The sequence below is a fragment of the Bombina bombina genome, chromosome 5, assembly GCF_027579735.1.
Source record: "Bombina bombina isolate aBomBom1 chromosome 5, aBomBom1.pri, whole genome shotgun sequence".
In the NCBI taxonomy this organism is placed as follows: Eukaryota; Metazoa; Chordata; class Amphibia; order Anura; family Bombinatoridae; genus Bombina; species Bombina bombina.
In genome coordinates this window covers 861,587,661-861,600,856 of record NC_069503.1, presented here as the reverse complement: position 1 = coordinate 861,600,856, position 13,196 = coordinate 861,587,661, and positions in this window count along the sequence as shown.

Below are 13,196 nucleotides of genomic sequence, written 5' to 3'. Positions count from 1 at the left end.
CCAATACCATAGATACATTTAATAATAGTCTGGATACATTCTGTATATAAACAAAATTCATGTATATGATTGCTAGTATTAAATGGGTCACCTTTTAGTGGGGTTATTTAAACTTAACTTTAGCTTTTTTGTAAGTATTTTAGATTTGTATAGGCTGAACTCGATGGACTTCAGTCTTTTTTCAACCTTATCTACTATGTTACTATGTTATAAACCCCAAGTCTAAACACCCCTAATCTGCTGCCCCCGACATCGCTGACACCTATATTATGTTATTAACCCCTAATCTGCCACCCCCAACATCGCCTACACCTACATTATATTATTAACCCCTAATCTGCCACCCCTGACATCGCTGCCACCTGCATACAGTTATTAACCCCTAATCTGCCATCCCCAACATCGCCGCCACCTACATACAGTTATTAACCCCTAATCTGCTGTCCCCAATATTACTGCCATCTACATACAGTTATTAACCCCTAATCTGCCCCTCCCGATGTTGCCGCCACTATACTAAAGTTATTAACCCCTAAACCTCTGGTCTCCCACATCACTACCACTAAATAAATTCATTAACCCCTAAACCTAACCCTAACGTAACCCTAAGCCTAACATCCCCTAACTTGAACATAATTAAAATACAGCTAAACTAAAGTTACAATTATTAACTAAATAATAAAAAAAGAATTACACCTAATCTAATAGCCCCCCAAAATAAAACATCCCTAGCCTACAATAAACTACCAATGGCCCTTAAAAGGGCCTTTTGTGGGGCATTGCCCCAAAGATAACAGCTCATTTACCTGTAAAAAATACAAAAAAAATCCCCATTTGTAAAACCCACAACTCCCACAACCAACCCCCCCAAATAAAATAGCTATCTAAAAAAAAAACTAAGCTCCCCATTGGCCTGAAAAGAGCATTTACATGCCAAGACCCTAAACTAAAAATAAAACCCACGCAGAGCAGGTCCATCCTGAAGACATCCGGTGCAGAGCATCCTCTTTATACTGTCGCCGCCGTAAACTGGAACTTCAATGCAAGTGACGTCATCCAAGATTGGAACAGCCAATAGAATGAGAGCTGCTCAAATCCTATTGGCTGATTGGAACAGCCAATAGGATTTTAGCAGCTCTAATCCTATTGACTGATTTAAATCTTTCAGCCAATAGGAATGCAAGGGACGCCATCTTGGATGACGTCACTTGCATTGAAGTTCCAGTTTATGGCAGCGACCGTATGAAGAGTATGCTCTGCGCCAGATGTCTTCAGAATGGACCCGCTCCATGCCTCATGGATGAAGATAGAAGATGCTGTCTGGATGAAGACTTCTTGCCGCCTGGATGAGGACTTCGCCAGCTGAAGGAAGGTGGAAGAGGCTGCCTGGATGAAGTCTTCTTGCCTCTTGATGATGTCTTCGCAGGCTGGATGGATCCTTCAAGCGGGACTTCATGAACTGTAAATAGATTGTCAGGGGTTAGTGTTAGGTTTTTTAAGGGTTTTTTGGGTGGTTTTTATTTTTAGTTTAGGGTCTGGGCAGTAAAAGAGTTAAATGCCCTTTTAAGGGCAATGCCCATACAAATGCCATTTTCAGGGCAATGGGGAGCTTAGGTTTTTTTAGATAGTTATTTTATTTGGGGGGGTTAGTTGTTGCTGCTATCTTTGGGGCAATTCCCCACAAAAGGCCATTTTAAGGGCCATTGGTAGTTTATTGTAGGCTAGGTTTTTTTTATTTTTGGGGGGACTTTTTTATTTTGATAGGGCTATTAGATTAGGTGTAATTCTTTTTTATTTTTGATAATTTGTTTCTCATTTTTCGTAATTTAGTGTTTTTTTGTTTTTTGTAATTTAGTTATTTTATTTTTTTATGTAATTTTTAGAGTAGTGTTAGGATTTTTTTAAAGTGTAGTTTAGTTTAATTTAATTGGTAGTTAGTTTAATTGTAGTTTAATAATTATCTTAGTTTAATTGTTAGTTTAACATTATTTTTTTTAATTTGACAGGTAAGTTTTAATTTAATTTAATATAGGAAAATTGTAATTTTAATATAAAGTTAGGGGGCGTTAGGTTTAGGGGTTAATAGTTTATTTTAGTATATTTTGTTGTGTGGGGATTTCGGTTTAGGGGTTAATAGTTTATTTTAGTATATTTCTTTGTAGGGGGCTTTTGGTTTAGGGGTTAATAGTTTGTTTTTTAAATATAATTTTTATTGAAGGTATAACACAACAAGATGATGATAATGTAGCAATAAACATCAAGTTCAAAAATCATTCAACAAGGCTATACATTTCCAGTACACAATAGAGTTAGGTTATAGATTACTTTGGAATGGTAAAGCAAGCTGGCATACCAAATATATGTTTAGAAAATGGTCTGTCTACTTGACCTCTGAAATGTTTCTTGACATATAACCAAATTATCTGTAGTACAGCATATATAAAATTATCAAACTAGTATAAAATATAAAAGTTATAGAACCTTTGAGGGAGCATACATATAATGATAAATGCAAGAGTCAGTTAGTAAATCACAATAAACATCATGCAAACCTCTATTACAAAGTCAGCTTGAATCCAGGCGGGGCAGGGGATTGGGGGGGAGGGGAAATGGAGGGGGGTTACATCTTGGTATGGGGAAGGAAGGGGGATTAAAGGGAACCAGACTAAAATAATTGAGGGTTAATTAATATCTAGCTTATAGTAAGGGAGGGGTATCTGAATTAGTGACAGCTCGTTTATCTTTGGTGTTCCTGCTGAAGGAACCATGGTTCCCATATGGCCCAGTATAAATCCTCCCTGTCAAGTCTTGAATAAATACTTTTTTCCATTTCGGCAAAATATTTAAGATTATGAACTACCTCTGCTATATCAGGTGGTGATATCTGTTTCCAAGCTCTCGCTATAGCGAGTTTCATGGCAGCGAATAGAAAAATAGCTAATTTAGAGTTTGCAGAGGAGACAGATTTTGGGAATGTATGGAGAAGGGCTATCTCTGGTTTAGGTGTCAGTGGCAAGCCCATTTCTTTACACAAATCAAACACCCCATTCCAAGATGGCGTTAAGGCTGGGCAGCTCCACCATACATGTAAATTAGTGCCTCTCTCTCCACAACCACTCCAGCAGAGGGGAGAGGACATAGGAAATATCTGAGATAGTCTAGCTGGCATGTAATACCATCTGAGGAGGATCTTCATATGGGATTTAATGGAGTTTGCACAGTGTAAAGTTTTCTTAGTTAATGTTATGGCTTTATGTAAGTCATCGTTAGAAATGCTTATAGACAAGTCACATTCCCAGGCTTTGAGTTGCCAAATTCTGTAAGAGTTGTTTGATTTCTGAATTAGATTATAGTGTGTAGATATGGTCTTAGGAAGCCCCAAGAAAGTAAGAAGTTGTAGAGCCTAGTGTATTCAAACCTTGCCCATGGGGCGGATCAGTAGTAGGGAATCTAGTTTTTGCGGAGGAGTAAGTGTCCCAGAAAGGTAGAGCTGAGTGACAGAGTGAATGTTCCAGTCCCTCCATTGTGAGTGCATGTCCGGGAGAGTTGCCAGTAAACTAGGTATGGAGTGTGCTGGAGATGGGTGTGGTGCTAATTCTGAGAGGTGTCTAATATTATGCCACATTTTCAAGTTGTCCTTTATAATGGGATTACCCAAACCCAAGTCCTTCACCCTATGAACTGGGATCCAGAGGAAGTCCTCCAGTCCCAGTCCAGGAGGCAATTCTGATGATTCCGAGTCTCTCCATCCCTGTGGCTCCCCTTTCTCTGCCCAGGCAGATATATGAGTCAGTCTGGCAGCTTCATAGTAATCCTGGACACTGGGCATAGCAACACCTCCTTGACTAAACTACTTCTGCAGTATTTTAGAGGCTATACGCGGTCTGGAGGATCCCCATACATATCTCAAACATAGTGACTGGAGCTTGCAAATTTCTTTAATAGGGACATTGAGGGGCAAGCACCTAAAGTAATAAAGAATCTTAGGAAAGTCAGTCATTTTAAGGGTTGAGATACGGCCTAGCTATGAGACTTCCCTGAAGTTCCAAGATTTTAAAAGTGAGGAGATCTCTTGAAATATTTTATTATAGTTTTTGTGGACTACTAGTTTAGGATCAGGACCTAATTGTACATCTAAATGTCTGATGGTTTCTAAATACCAGTGGAAAGAGTAGGTTGGTTGTAAAACCTCTAATTCGAAAGATGGGATACATATTGGTAATGCTTCAGTTTTTAGAAGATTATTTTTATAGAAGCTATATTTTCCAAACTCAGCTAGAATGTCGAATAGAACAGGCATTGAACCTAAGGAATTAGTCAGGAAGAGAGTTACATCATCCACAAAGAGAGCAATCTTCTCTCTTCTCATTCCCAACTGTATCCCCTGGACCATCAGAGAAAGTTGAATAAATTGGGCCAAGGGTTCAATTGCAAGGACAAAGATTAGTGGTGATAGTGGGCAGCCTTGCCTAGTACCGTTGGAAATAGGGAATTCTGAAGAAGAAAAACCGAGTCCCCGTACTGTAGCTGAAGGGTTTGTGTAAAGTGCCTTAATAGCTGTCACCACCTCACATGGAAAACCAAATTGTGAAAGGACTTGCCACATGTAGTCCCATCTGACCCTGTCAAATGCCTTTTCAGCATCTAAAAACAGGACCAGCATGGGACATCGGAGTCTAGCAGCCCCTGAAAGAATAATAAGGACTCTCCGGGTATTATCAGGCCCTTCTCTCCCAAACGTAAACCCCACCTGATCAGGGTGTATGATTTTCGGGAGGATCAGTTTGAGCCAATTTGCCCATAGTTTAGCATATAACTTGGCATTGGCATTGATTAGTGAGATCGGCCTATAACTGCTGCACTGAGAAAGACCTTTGTCAGGTTTGGGGATTGGTAGAATGGTAGCCTGAAGGAATTCTTTTCTCCATATGCCCGTTTTGCGGGCCTCCATAAATACTTTCAGAAGAAGCTTACAAATATCCGTCTTAAAGAGCTTATAAAAGTCAGAAGTAAAACCATCTGGTCCTGGGGCTTTATTATTTTGGGTGTGCTTTATAGCCAACAGCAGTTCGGCTGGTGTAAATGGTGCATTTAATGTATCCTTATCCATATCTGAAAGCGAAGGTAAGTTTAATTTATTTAAAAACGAGGTTATGGAATGAGTTGGTGTTTCAGAGTGTGTCATCAAGGATTTAAGATTATATAGCTCAGCATAGTATTCTGCAAACAGTTCCCCTATTGCTTTAGGAGCAGTAGCTATCTTTTGGTCTTTCCTTAACAATAGAATCCTAGCTGCCGAGGTTCTGCCACAAAGTTTACGAGCTAACAAGGCTGAGGCTTTGTTTCCCTGATAATATATCAATTTCTTGAAACGAGAATATGTGTCTTGTACTCTTTCCATTTCCTTTTTCGTTAATTGTCCCCTAAATGTCTGGATCTCATCCGCTAACTGTGGGGATGGGGAGGACTTGTTACAGAGCTCTTTATCCCTCAACGATGCAACCAATATCCCTAATGAATACCCTCTCTGACTCCGGTTAGAGGCTTGTGTTTTAATACATATGCCTCGGATAAATGCTTTTAGCGAGGCCCAAATCACCTGTTGTGACATGTGGGAAGTGTCATTTATGGCTATAAACTCTGTAATGGAGGCTTGAAGAGACATTTTAAATTCCCGATTATGTAACAATTGTCTAGGGAATTTCCATGTCGGTCTGGATGCTTTAGATAGGTCAGTAGAGAGCGTAAATAATAATACATCATGATCTGACCAGGAACAGATCCGAATGTTTGAGGTCACTATTTTATTGAGAGTCCAAGAGTCCATGAATAGGTAATCCAGTCTGGAATATGTGTTGTGTGGTCTAGAAAAGTATGTGTAGTCTCTATCCGTAGGATGTAAGGCCCTCCAAATATCGTATAAATTGTATTGGGTAATAAGGTCTCTAAACTTAGAGGCTGTATTTATGGTATATGTATCAATTTCTTTACCTGCTCTGTTTTCTTTGTCCATCAATGGGTCCCATATCATGTTACAGTCTCCACCCATTACCATGATTCACGTTTTAAGCGGCTCTACTCTAGTCAATATGTCTTTCAGAAATTTAGGCTGGGATTGATTTGGTACGTATATGTTTAGCAAGGTAAACAAGGTGCCATTTTGTTTACAAATAAGTATTAAGTATCTACCTTGGTCATCCATCTCCTTATAAATAAGTTCAAAGCTAACAGACTTATGCACTATAATCGCCACACCACGAGATTTCTCTATATAGGATGAAAGAAGTACTGTGGGGTAATCAGAGGATCTGTATGGCTCAAGATGTGATGCTAACCAATTTGTTTCTTGCAAAAAAAAGAACTTGCGCTTTAAGGGACTTCATGAGATTAGTCAGGAGGCTTCTCTTAGTGGGCGAATTGAGACCCTTAACGTTGAGAGAAGCAAAGGTAAGAAGTTCAGGGGTTTCTGTCATCTTTACCATTTTAAACGTGAATTTAAATGGAAGATGGGAAAAGGGAAGGTAAAGGGAAGGTTAAGGTACTTACCCCGCCTGGATTATACTCAAGTTCTGCTGTTTTAAGACAAGTGTAGAATTATAAGCTACTCACAATGTACACTAAAGAGAAAACAAAAAGAGCAAAGGGTTACTTTAATGTCTTTAACAATACACAATTGAAATCAGGATAAATATAACTGTAACTGCGCAATCAAACACAGTATGAACTTGATATATAACGATAAGTTGTAGAAGAATTTTCCACAACAAAACCGGTGGATTAATCAACCACCGATAGAAGAGGTTTGCCTAAAAGAAGGCGATTACCCCCCTGGTCCCCGTATTAGGGGAAAATACACACAGTATTAACATGAGAGGGGGGGGAGGGATGTGTTGCTAGGTTGTAACTACACAAAGAGATCGACACCTAGAAAGGGGGAGATGAACTGTAAGGTAAAATTTTTGTATCTTAAATGTTAATATAGAGTTATGGTCAAAAACTAAGTTGCAAGGGACTACAAACATGTATCTAGAGGATTTTGGGTAAGGTTAATATGACGCTTTCAGGGCACGTAATATTTATAAGACAGGTGAAAAAGGATAATCAGTTGACCATCAATATAGGGAGCTGCCATCTGAGCCTAAGGCCCAGAATTACCTCCATTAAGGTGGGAAGGAAAAGGGAGGGGGAAGGGGGGATGGGGAGGAGGGGGGAAGGAGAAGAAATAAGGAGGGGAAGATATATTTCACCTGAAATAGAAATACAAATTACAGCAAGAAGTTAAACAGGTAATCCAGAGGTGAATTTAATAACCTTTCCCCTTCAACATAAATATAAGTGAAATAAAGAGACTATATATATGGTTAAATGTCCTATTCAAGTTGTAGATCTTTGAGGTAAAAGGTTCCACCTGGGGCAGCAGGTTGGAGTATGAACTGTGAAGTGAGATTTTTGTATCTTAAATGTTGATAGATAGTCAAGGTTAAAAACTAAGTTGCAAGGTATTATGCGCATGTACCTGGAAGGGGGGGGGGGAGAAATAAGGAGGGGAAAATATATTTCACCTGTAACAGAAATACAAATTAGATCTAGAGGTTAAACACGCAATCCAAGGTTGGAGACAATAACATTTCCTCTGCAGCATGAATGCAAATAACATAGAGAAACTATATATGTGGTTAAATGTCCTGTTCAGATTGTAGATCTGGAGGATTTTGGATCAGGTTAATATGACGCATTCAAGACCCTTAATACATAATTATAAGACAGCTGCCATCTGAGCCCAAGGTTAAGAATACCCTCTATTAAGGTGGGAAGGATGGGGGGAAGGGGGAGGGATGAGGGAAGAGGAAGGGAAGGAAGGGGGGGGGGGGAAGAGGGAGAAGGAGGGGGGGAGAGGGGGAGGGGAGGGGGAGGGGAGAAGAATCAAGAAGAGGGGGAAATATATTTCACCTGTAACAAAAATACAAATTATATCAAAAGATTAAACAAATAATCCAAAATTGGAGATTATAACATTTCCCCTGCAACAAAAATACAAGCAGCATAAAGAGACTATATATCTGGTTAAATGTCCTGCTCAAGTTGTAGAGCTTTGAGGTAAGGGATTCCATTCAGGGGCACCAGGTTGGAGTCTAGGAGTTGAGGGGGTCTTTGCCAAATGTTCTGTATGGGATGATAGCCCCAATCTTTAAGTAAGGTAAGGCCCTCTTGTGGGGTGGTGATAGTGTGAATGTCTCCATTTCTTGTGACTATCAGTTTTGTGGGATAACCCCACCGATACCTAATAGTTTCAGCTCTCAGGGGTTGGGTGATAGTCCTGAATGTCCGCCTTGTTTGAAGCGTATAGCTAGATATGTCCGGATAGATGGCCACGTGTTGAAATTTGGCCGGAAGTTGGTGTTTATTTGCCATCTCCCTCAGGATACGTTCTTTGTGGGTAAAGAAGTGAATCTTTGCTAGGACAACCCTGGGCTTGTCCTGAGAGACATTTTTAGGTCTTGCAACCCAATGGACTCTATCTAAATGAAAATCAGGAGGATCCAGAGAGGGCAAGAGATGTTTACAAAGTTCCAAAACATATGCTTCCAGGTCCTGAGTACCAATTTCTTCTGGAATTCCTTGAAACCTGAGATTGTTTCTCCTGGATCTGTCCTTCATATCCGCCAACTTCAGCTCCAGGTCTGCAATTTGTATAGAAAGGTTTTGGGAGTATGACAAGAGATTTGCATGGTCAACCGCTAGATCCTCATGTTTGCGTTCAAGGGTTTCAGTGCGGTCCCCTAATGCAGCAATGTCTCTACGCAATTCAACAATGGAACTTTTAATCTCCTTGGTCAAGGTGTCTTGTAGAATGTTCATGCATCTAGACAAAACCTCTACAATATTGGAGGACAAAGTATCTGTTTCTGGTGGTTGGGAGTCCATACTGTTGTCTGAGCAGCTGTAGTTTTGCTCCTGATTTGGAGTGTTAAGCAAGTGGTCTTTTGAGGTAGAATGCTCTTTAAAATTATCTACAACAGTTCTTTTAGGTATTGGTTGTAATTTAGGTTTACGCCTAGCAGATTGAGACATAGTACAGGAACAGCGTCCCTGAGGCAAATTGTAGGACATGAAATGGAGCAACTTAGTGCAATATAGTCTTTATTAAAGAAACATTGAAAGGTACAAAAATATGTATGATATAAGGTCCCCCTGGTGTCAATCGAGGCTTTAGCAACTCATAGCCATCTGTAGAGTCCTTAGTGAGATTACTGAGGGTGAACCTCTCCCTCCGGGGGAGTGTCATCTAATGACGATGTGGGGCAGGGGCTGTTGGATATGACCCACTAGAACATTCCCAGTGGGAAATGGGAAAGGAGAGGTTCCAAAGTTGAGGAAGGAGCCCAAGTATTATGAGGAAAGATTGATAGGTCTTAAATATAGATAAATGGTAGTGTCATCTTCGGGCAAAGAAAATCTTATTGCCTCTAAGGAATTCTGAAGCTTCCCTGTGGGAGAAGATTTGTGAAATATAACGTATTGTAGGTGACCCACAGCTGAGATAAACACTATTTCTTATATTTATAGCTCTTGTAACAGGATGTTCTGATAGCAGTGTGTTAACCTATGTTGCATTGTACATCTGTGGCACATATAGCAGTTCTGTGAACTTAAATCTCCATCCGGATTCAGGTTAAATTCTGTTATGCAGATAAGGGTCTAAATCAGATGCGGTGTAGAATATCCCAAATGTATATGTGCAACGGAACTTCTAATAAAGTTAAAGACTGCCAGTATAGCCCCAGAAAAGATCTTACTTATAAGGCCTATAACTGCTTCTTGTTTGCCCACGGAATGATGTGTAGGACCCGGGGAGTGACGAATAGGGTGGTAGAGGTAATGACCCTTAAGTTATTAGAAAGGTCTGTGACCCGTTATGATTTGCAACAATTTCCTATTGTGGAGTATGATGTATTGCTGTGTAGTGAACGGGGCTTCCCAACATGGCATTTTTTCACGCCAACATTTATTATCAAGTGCGTCAGTGATCTTTTGGGGTGATTACGTGTCCCCAACAAGCATACCATCTATGTCTCACCAGCAAGGTATTTCTAACCTGTTACCAAGTCTGAAGTTCCAACGGGTCCGTTTGCAGGTCCCTCTACCCCTCTGTTCCGTCTTTCCGGTGTTATGCAGCTCCACGCTGTCTCTTAATCTCTCCGCCTGGGTATTGTGGAGATCCAATTATGGAAAGAGGTCGCTGGGCTATCTCTGCCAGAGTTGTAAGATTACCTCCGAAGCGGATCCATGACCCTCCGGAGGGGAGATATGCAGCTGTGCAACTAATTTGTCTCTGGTTTCCTCTGGCTCTCTGTATTGCCTCCCACAGCGGGCTTCAGAACGTTGGTATATCTACTCCCCGGTTTGTGATCCATCTTCCCGTCACTAGGGATCTTGACAAAGGCTAAATCAGTCTTTTGACTAACAAATTTAATAAATTAGTAGCAAATTTTTGGGATATTAATCTCAAAGGCTCAGGAGCTTGCAAAAAATGCAGCTTGTTCCTACAACGGTTAACTCTGCCCCCCAGGGGTTAATAGTTTATTTAAGTATATTTCGTTGTGGGGGGCTTGAGGTTTAGGGGTTAATAGGTTTATTATAGCGGCGGTGTGGGCGGATGGCAGATAAGGGGTTAATTATATTTAAATAGTATTTGCGATGCGGGAGGGCAGCGGTTTAGGGATTAATAGGTTTATTATAGTGGCGACGATGTCGGGGAGCGGCAAAATAGGGGTTACTACATTTTAATAGTGGCGGCAATGTCCTGAGCGGCAGATTAGGGGTTAATAACTTTATTATAGTGCTTGCGATGCGGGAGGGCCTCAGTTTAGGCGTTAATAGGTAGTTTATGGGTGTTAGTGTACTTTTAAACACTTTAGTTAGGAGTTTTATGGTACAGCAGTAAAACTCATAACTACTTACTTTAGATGACGGTACAGATCTTGTGGTTATAGAGTGTACCACTCATTTTTTGGCCTCCCAGGCAAACTCGTAATACCGGTGCTATGGGAGTCCCATTGAAAAATTACTTTTTTAAAAGTGCGGTACTGACATTGCGTGACTGGCTAAAAGGTGTGCGGTACACCTATACCGACAAGACTTGTAATAGCAGTGTTAGGGAAAATGAAGCGTTATGGGCCATAACTATGCTATTTGACTCATAACGCAAAACTCGTAATCTAGCTGAATATGAATTTGATTCATCTTAATCTTGTATTATCAACCTGCAAAATTCTAATTATATACATCCAGTGGTGTACATAGCAGGAATGTTTAAAGGCACATGAAACCCAAAATTTTTCATTCATGATTCAGATAGGGAATATAATTTACTTCTATTATTTAATTTGCTTCCTTCTCTTGTTATTCTTTGCTGAAAAATGTATCTATAAAAGCTCAGAAGTAGCAAACAACCTAGGGTCTAGCTGCTGATTGGTGGCTACATAAATATACTGATTGTCATTGGCTCACCCCATATGTTCAGCTAGAAACCAGTAGTGCAATGCTGCTCCTTCAACAAATGATACCAAGAGAATGAAATAAATTACGGCTAGATTACGAGTTTTGTGGTATGAGTGAAAAAGCAGCATTAAGGCTTTTTTTTCACTGCTTCTGGTATTACGAGTCTTGCAGGTTTAGCTGTACTGCACACTTTTTTGGCCGTAATGCAACGTAATTACAGCAGCTTTCAAAAAGTCATTTTTCAATGGGACTTCCTTAGCGCTGGTATTACGAGTCTGCCTGGGAGGCCAAAAAGTGAGTTGTAAACCCTATACCGCCAAGATCCATACCGTAAACTGAAAGTTAGTAGTTATGGGTTTTACGCTACAAAGATGTAGCATAAAACTCATAACTAAAGTGCTAAAAAGTACACTAACACCCATAAACTACCTATTAACCCCGAAACCGAGGACCTCCTGCATCACAAACACTAAAATAAAATTATTAACCCCTAATCTGCCGCCCCCAACATTGCTGCCAGTATACTAAATTTATTAACCCCTAAACCTAAGTCTAACCCTAACCCTAACAACCCCTAACTTAAATATAATTAAAATAAATCTAAATAAAACATACTTTCATTACCAAAATAATTCCTATTTAAAACTAATTACTTACCTGTAAAATAAACCATAAGCTAGCTACAATATAACTAATAGTTACATTGTAGCTATCTTTGGGTTTATTTTTATTTTACAGGCATGTTTGTATTTATTTTAACTAGGTAGAATAGTTACTAAATAGTTATTAACTATTTACTAACTACCTAGCTAAAATAAATACAAATTTACCTGTAAAATAAAACCTAACCTGCCTTACACTAACGCCTAACCTTACACTAAAATTAAATCAAATACATAAATTAAATACAATTAACTAAATTACAAAAACAAACAAACACTAAATTACACAAAATAAAAAAAGAAATTATCAGATATTTAAACTAATTACATCTAATCTAATAGCCCTATCAAAATAAAAAGCCCCCCCAAAATAAAAAAAAACCCTAGCCTAAACTAAACTGCCAATAGCCCTTAAAAGGGCCTTTTGCGGGGCATTGCACTAAAGAAATCAGCTCTTTTACCTGTAAAAAAATACAAACAACCCCCAACAGTAAAACCCACTACCTACACAACCAACCCCCCAAATAAAATCCTAACTAAAAAACCTAAGCTCCCCATTGCCCTGAAAAGGGCATTTGGATGGGCATTGCCCTTAAAAGTGAATTTAGCTCTTTTTCAAGTGCCCAAACCCCTAATCTAAAAATAGAAACAAACCCAATAAACCCTTAAAAATGCCTAACTCTAACCCCTGAAGATCCACTTACAGTTTTTGAAGACCCGACATCCATCCTCAACGAAGCCGGCAAAAGTCCTCAAAGAAGCGGCAGAAGTCTTCATCCAACCGGGCAGAAGTCTTCATCCAGTCTGCAATTTCTATCTTCATCCATCCGGCGAGGAGCGGGTCCATCTTCAAGACATCCGGCGCAGAGCATCCTATTCAATCGACGTCTTCTTCCGAATGAGGTTTCCCTTTAAATGACGTCATCCAAGATGGTGTCCCTTAGGAACAGCTGATTGGAACAGCCAATAGAATGCAAGCTCAATCCTATTGGCTGATTGGATCAGCCAATAGGATTGAAGTTCAATCCTATT